Source organism: Octopus bimaculoides, chromosome 14 (genome assembly GCF_001194135.2).
Source record: "Octopus bimaculoides isolate UCB-OBI-ISO-001 chromosome 14, ASM119413v2, whole genome shotgun sequence".
NCBI classification, from domain to species: Eukaryota; Metazoa; Mollusca; class Cephalopoda; order Octopoda; family Octopodidae; genus Octopus; species Octopus bimaculoides.
This window is the reverse complement of record NC_068994.1, coordinates 41,438,105-41,445,569: the sequence shown is the minus strand read 5'-3', so window position 1 is coordinate 41,445,569 and position 7,465 is coordinate 41,438,105. Positions and strand designations below refer to the sequence as shown.

Genomic DNA, 7,465 nt, shown 5'->3' with positions numbered 1-7,465 from the left:
TATATATATATATATATACATACATGTATGTATATATATACATACATGTATGTATATATATATATATACATACATGTATGTATATATATATATATATACATACATGTATGTATGTATATATATATATATATATACACACACACACATTAACCTTATCTGATTTTCATTCTTTGCTCAATAGTATTGATTTTTTTGATGAGTTCATTGTTCTTCGTCCTGACACCTAGTTCACTTTTGTTCCTGTCATTTCAGCAGTAATACGCTGTTAGAGTCATTAAATTTGCAAAACTAAATGTCTGTATTATTGGATTGAAGAGTTTCTTTTGTGGACAGGAAGTGAAATTCAACTAAACATTTGTTATAAACAAGCCAGAGTCATGAATGTGAGTATATATATACATACATTCATACATACCAATGCATGTATACACACACATGCATATGCATACATATGCATGCATATATATATATGTATATTATGCATATTCACACATACACACATGTATGCATGCATACATATATGTACATATTCATATATTTATATATATATATATATATATGTGTGTGTGTGTGTATGTGTATGTGTATACAACATAAAAACATATTATATGTATATAACATAAAAAGATATTATTATTAATGAAAAATTATAATATAAGTGGCTAGCAAGCATAAAATAACCAAAATGGTAAAATTACAAATTTGTAATCAGAATACAAGATAGTACACCGCGTTGCTAGAAATAGGAGTCAAATGGTTCAAGTTCCACAATAAATCACTTATATACTGGTGAATTCAAGGAAATGCATATATAAAAGCCATCTCACCAATAGCAAATAGAAATCACAAATGAGTTGCAGACATACTGATATCACGGAATTTTGGACCTTGTGATAAACACTTAGTCTTTGTCAGTTTGTATGACTGCCAAGGGCTAAAATATTCTTTCTTCAGATCTTCTTAGCTGGAGTCTCTGTTTATAGCAGAGACTCCAGCTAAGAAGATCTGAAGAAGGAATTGTAATTCCGCAATATCATTGGACTATAGATAACCAAATTACAACAGGTGTACAATCCATTTTTTGTTCTATAGAGCATTGTTGTACCATTCTAAACTTTTTATTCTTTATAAACAAATCATTTGTGCAGACTGTTTGACGAATGCTGAATACCTATATGTCATCTTGGAAGGGAGAGTTCATCATTATTATTACTATTATTATTATTATTATTATTATTATCATTATTATTATTATTACCTTCGTACATTGGGCCTCACCGAGGTGATGACTACTGACCGAGACCTTTGGAAATGTGCTGTGCGTGAGAAGACCCGGCAAGCCAAGTAAGATCGTTGCCAGTGCCCCTGGACTGGTTCTTGTGCGGGTGGCACATGAGATGCACCATTTTGAGCGTGGCCGTTTTCGTGCGGGTGACACGTAAAAGCACCCACTACACTCTCTGAGTGGTTGGCGTTAGGAAGGGCATCCAGCTGTAGAAACTCTGCCAAATTAGACTGGAGCCTGGTGTTGCCATCCGGTTTCACCAGTCCTCAGTCAAATCGTCCAACCCATGCTAGCATGGAAAGCGGACGTTAAACGATGATGATGATGATGATGATGATTATCATCATTAAGGTGGCAAGCTGACAGAATCATTAGGGCATTTCGTCTGTCTTCTCATTCTCAGTTAAAATTTCACTGGGGTTGACTATGCCTTTCATCCTTTGGGGGAGGGGGTCAATAAATTAAGTATCAGTTATGCATTGAGGTTGATGTAATTGACTGGTCCCCTCCCACAAAATTTTAGACCTTATCCCTATAGTAGAAAGGATTATTATTATTATTATTACTATTATCAATAATATTATGATCATTATTAATAGTGGTGGTGGTGGTGGTGGTAGTAGCAGCAGCAGCAGCAGCAGCAGCAATAATATCAATAGCAGCAACAGAGTGGAGTTTAGTTTAGGGAAGCTATTGCATGCTAAAATGTTGTATTTCATCTAAAATGACAGAGCATTGTGACAACTGGTGTGATAAACATTGATATTTCATATGGGATGTCCAGTTAACAGTAATAATACTAGCTTTGGGATAGTATAATAAAGAATGATATTATATTACTTTAAGAGAGAAAAATATTATAATGTGAAAGAAAACAATATCTAGAGGAGTGGTTCTCAAACAATGAACAGCAGAGTATTAATGTGAAGCAAGATGTAGATAGCTGTACCATGAAAATAAGAACTTACACTTAAAAATGTGAAAACGTGAAAAATACAAACAAGAAATTTTAAATGTAAAGTCTTGATAACTGTTTTATTTATTAAATACTTAATAATTTCCTATACTTTAAATTATTTATATGTTAGCACAATAGTAAGTTCCTACCTACCAATTTTTTGTGTATCACTAAAACATGACAGAAATGTGTGTGTTTGTGTGTCTGTGCGTAAAAAAGGATTCAATGTCTTTCCCCAAGCCATAGGCTTATAAGCCCAGTTTCATACAATTTTGTGGCATGTATATTGTAAGAAAAAGAAAGGATAAACCCTATGGAGATATATATATATATATTGATAAGAGTGAGAATGACGAACATCAAGATGCAGCAAATTTTGTGATATCAATGTGCCTTTAATTATCTCTTTCTCCATCTTTTCCTGTCGCTTCATTTTCTTTTCTCTGTTTCCCATTCTCCCTCTACCTCTCTTTCTCTCTTTGAAGTCTTTATAAATTGCATCTTTATGTATAAAATAATTATTTTATACATATATATATTACGAGTCCCTCCTAGCATGAGGCTTTTTTGTATAGTAATACCCTTAATATAAATGAATATATTTATAGGAAATAATTACAAAATTTTTCCCTTATGAGGTTTTTCATGCTAACTACTTGGTAAATTCTTATAAAGATTTTATCCTATATATATATATATATATATATATATATATAATGATTTTTGAGACAATAACTGATGAAGAAACAGTACATCTATGTCCTGTATGTGTATTTTCTGTTTGCACTTTTGTTCAGCTTCTGTTTTAATTCCTGGAACTCTCCATTTTCTGCTTATATATATATATATATATATATAGTAGAAAATTCTTACCTAAGATACCATGCAGTAGAACTGAATTCAAAGTTGTGTGTTTGCAAAGCAAGTTTGTGAACCATATAGACATGCCTTTGTTTAATATATTTTGAGATTTCATACACTCCAATACATTTTTTAACGTTCTAAAATATGTACCAGTGACAAAATTGTTTCAAAACCACCAATGCGGAGTTATGTTACCAATCATTTCATTTGAGATAAGAGGAGATTTTAATAGTATATATTTTTCTTTTCTTTCAGGTTTCCCTCATCAAGTATTTCATGTATTTCCAAGACCAAATTACCAGAATTCAAGGCAAAAGTGTCAAGAATTTTTTTTTCTCTGAAAAGCTTTATTCTGAGGACACAACTGTAATTATTTTGACCAATTCCCAGAGATATTTGGTAAAAGTGATGCATATTTCAATAGGACAACCACTTCATTTGATGGACAATACATCAACCAACCATAAGAATCAAATCACTCACTGATCTCCAGTTTTATTCCCCCCACCCACCCACCTACCACCACTACCATTATTAATCATTACAGAAATAAGGAATAAAAATTAAAATTTAAAAAAAAAAATTTTTTTTTTTTTTTTTTTTTTGCAAAAAAAAAGAAAATCCTCAGAAGAACACTTGAAGAAGAACTTTGCCGACTGAACTTCTGGAATAAATTTAGCTTGACTTTTTTTATAAGGGACCCAAGTATAGAAGAAGAAGAAGTCAAAAAAGAAAAAAAAAAGAAAAAAAAGAAAAAAAATTTCTATATAATTCCTAAACTCGAGCTTTTTTAAAGTTCAGTGCTTCACTGTAAGGATGACTATCTTCAACTTTGGCAGTATGTAACATTCACAAGGAACATAGTGTTTTAATTCCGGAGTTTGTTTTTTTTTTTCAAATTCTTGTTCTTGTTTTTGTTTTGTTTTTTTCTGTTCTGTTTCCGTTTCCACCATTAGGTGTTGCTATTACCTTACCTTGTAAATGATGTATCCTGGTTAAGGTGAGTATATTCGTACTTAGCAGTTAAGTGTTGAAGTCTTGAAGACGAGTGTAGCTTCCATTGTCAGCCAGACTGTTAAAAAAAAAACAACATTTATGCCAAACACTTCATCAACTAACAACTCCCACTCCTCTAGGACATTTATGTAAACACCACAAACACACATACACACAACAACAAAATACATACATAGATACACACACATTTACACATACATCCACTCATACACATGCACACACACACATATATATATATTTATACATACTACAGCATTTACAAAAACTCTCCCTCGCACATTACAAAACTATGCAAATTCAACAGACCAAAATGATTATAATAACAATAATTTGACGAAATTTAAAGTGAAGCAAAGGAGAGAAAGTTAAAATAAAATCCAAACTATTGCACGGTTTGGATATTTTTTATGACTATGCTATTCTGAAATTACCTATTCATGTAAATAACAATCTGAATATTACCAGATAAAATTATACTTCTGTCTTATTCACGTTTATCTTCAGTCTTTTGTCTTTATTCATCAATGTTAATTTTCTTTTTATCACTGGTGTTATCATCACTCATAGCTGTCAGTACACTATTACCATCACCATCACCATTGCATACAATCTGCTATTCTGTTTTTTTTTTTTTACTGTTATGACCATCGCAAAAGTGGAGAGCTGTCAGAATCATTAGCATGCCGGACAGAATGCTTAGTGGCATTTTCGTCCATCTGTATGCTCTGAGTTCAAATTTTACCGAAGTTGACTTTGCCTTTCAACTCCTCTTGGGATCGATAAAATAAGTACCAGATGAGCACTGGGGATGGGTCGACGAAATCGACTTACCCCTCCCCCAACACTGCTGGCCTTGTGCCAAAATTTGAAGCCAATATTGAGATCATTGAGAACATTATTATTTTTGTTATAATTACTCCAAATGTCATTGCCACCAACAGCAACAACAACAACCCCACCATCACCACCCCCACTACCACCACTGCCATTGCCAGCAGCAGTACCACCATCAACACTATAACCATTAGGTAACAATACCGTCATCTATTACGACCATAGTCAATATTAGTATTGTTATTGTTATTGTCACTAACCATCAGTACCATTACTGCCAATCAAGCTAATGAAGGAGACACCACAGGATCACTTGGTCTGCTAAAAATAATAGCTAAAGCTTCCTCAAATCACATGCTTAGGAAATAGGAGACTACATTTGATGATGTATTCCTAGATACCCTTTCTAAGATAGGACGGTTGTGATTGGAACGTCTTCGATCAAGATTGACTTGATGCTAAATGACACAAACATTGTCATCATCATCTTCATCATTATTTTGCTGGTGTCATCATCATCACTGTCATCACCATTACCACTTTCCCCTCCTCTTCCTCCCTTATCATTGTTGTTGATGGTGGTAGCAGTATCATTGGTGGCATAGTTGTTGTTGTTATCTGTTTTATCATCATCATCATCACTATCAGCATAATCATTATTTTGTTTAATTTTATAACCATTGCTACTCCATGCGTATATATGTATTAAACCAGTGAATTGTCAGGTACATCTATAATATGCTCAACACAACAATTATAAGGCCAGAGTTTATATATTAGTCAGCAGAAACCAATGGACCACATTTTGAAGAGGTGGGGAAAAAATGAGAAACCCAGTGAGAACATTGTTTTGCATTAGTTCGATGATAAAACTGAAAAAGAAATACAGACATTGATCATAGCTATTCATATCTAAATACAGATATGTACACAGGCGCAGTTGTCGCTGTATGGTAAGAAGTTTGCTTCACAATCACAAAATTCTGGCTTCAGTCTCACAGAAGTCTTCAAGCAAAGACTCCTGAGAGGCTTTGGTAGCCAGAAACTGAAAAATACCTGCTGTATGAATGTGTATTATTTCTTTACTACCCACAAGGGGCTACACACAGAGGGGACAAACAAACGGATTAAGTCGATTATATCGACCCCAGTGCATAACTGGTACTTATTTAATCGACCCCAAAAGGATGCAAGGCAAATTCGACCTCGGCGGAATTTGAACTCAGAACGTAGCGGCAGACGAAATACCGCTAAGCATTTCGCCCAGCGTGCTAACATTTCTACCAGCTCACTGCCTTATGAATGTGTGTTTGTGTCTGCGCGTGCATGCAAAAGTATGCACGTGTCTGTCTGTGTGTGTTTTCTTGTCTTGACATCGTCTGGTAGTTGTAAATGATTGCTACTGTCGTGCAACCAGTACTTTTCATTTCCAATATTCTGCAAGGCCACATCTGGCCACAGGGAAAATATTAAATTGCTTGGAAATGAGTGCTGACAACAGAAAGGACATCTGCCATATAAAACCTGCCTCAATAAACTCCATCTGACCCATGCAAGCACAGAAAGGAATACATTAAATTAATGATGAACATATGTTAAAACCTATTATAGGTGTCAATCACAAACAAGTATCGCTAGGTTGAATGTACCATGTTGCTGATTGTTTTTGATACCAGTGTAGTCCTAAGTACTCCTTGAAATAGAGGAATAGCAGGATATGATAACTGGAAGGAGCAAGAGGTGCACCTGTACTATACAAGACATTAGTTTTCTGTAACTTAATGCAATTAAGTGTTCCTTGATCCATTCAAGTTAGTGATTCTCAAACAGGGTCCGTTTAAGATTTTGAGGGGTCAGTATAAGCAAAGTAGTAAATTGGGGACTCAAGGTAGTATTTTAAGGGTCCATGAAAAATTTTTGCCCTCAAATGTCTATATTGCAAGAAATAGTTAGATTTCTTTCTCTAATGTTTTACATAGTTTAACATGTTCCCAGCCACTGAAACATGTCCTTTTACAGATCCTATTGCAAAGCTATACAACTGAATATATGGAAAACAATATGGGGATTTCGAAAGACTATGAAACTAGTTTTTAAACATTGAATGGCTATGGGAGTCCATCAGAATAAAATAGTAATCAAAAGGGATCAATAAGCCAAAAATGTTTGGGAAACACTGATTTGAGTCCAGCATCCAAATACACTTGGAATACCCTATGCAAGGTGCCAAACAACTGTAATGATGAAATATATTTTGGGACTAATAACATATAAACTTATGTTTATCTTAATCTCTCCTACATTTGCTCTGTATTTCATGACTAGTAATGCTGCTTAGTATAGGAGTTGATTAACAACTCTCCTGGAAGTACACTGGAATATGAAAGTCTAAATGGAACTCTAAACATACCAGGAGTAGTTGTACACTTATTTGTATAGTTACATATATATTTCTATATATACATCTATTTGTGTGTGTGTATATATATATATATATATATATATAT

The 7,465-nt window shown here is 33.7% G+C and overlaps 1 protein-coding gene across 5 annotated transcripts in view; it reads left to right on the top strand.

Annotated features, from left to right (window-relative positions):
• LOC106880260 (protocadherin beta-16) overlaps positions 1–4,621 on the top strand; it is a 107,411-nt gene extending 102,790 nt beyond the window's left edge. For 3 of the 5 annotated variants that reach the window (XM_014930125.2, XM_014930126.2, XM_014930127.2), the window contains one exon: positions 3,363–4,621. The gene's annotated coding sequence lies outside the window, so the exon portion shown is untranslated. Of the gene's footprint in view, positions 1–252; positions 384–3,362 lie in introns of all 5 variants that reach the window. The other 2 variants (XM_052973103.1, XM_052973102.1) reach the window with 2 other exon arrangements.
• Positions 4,622–7,465: the final 2,844 nt, after the last annotated feature.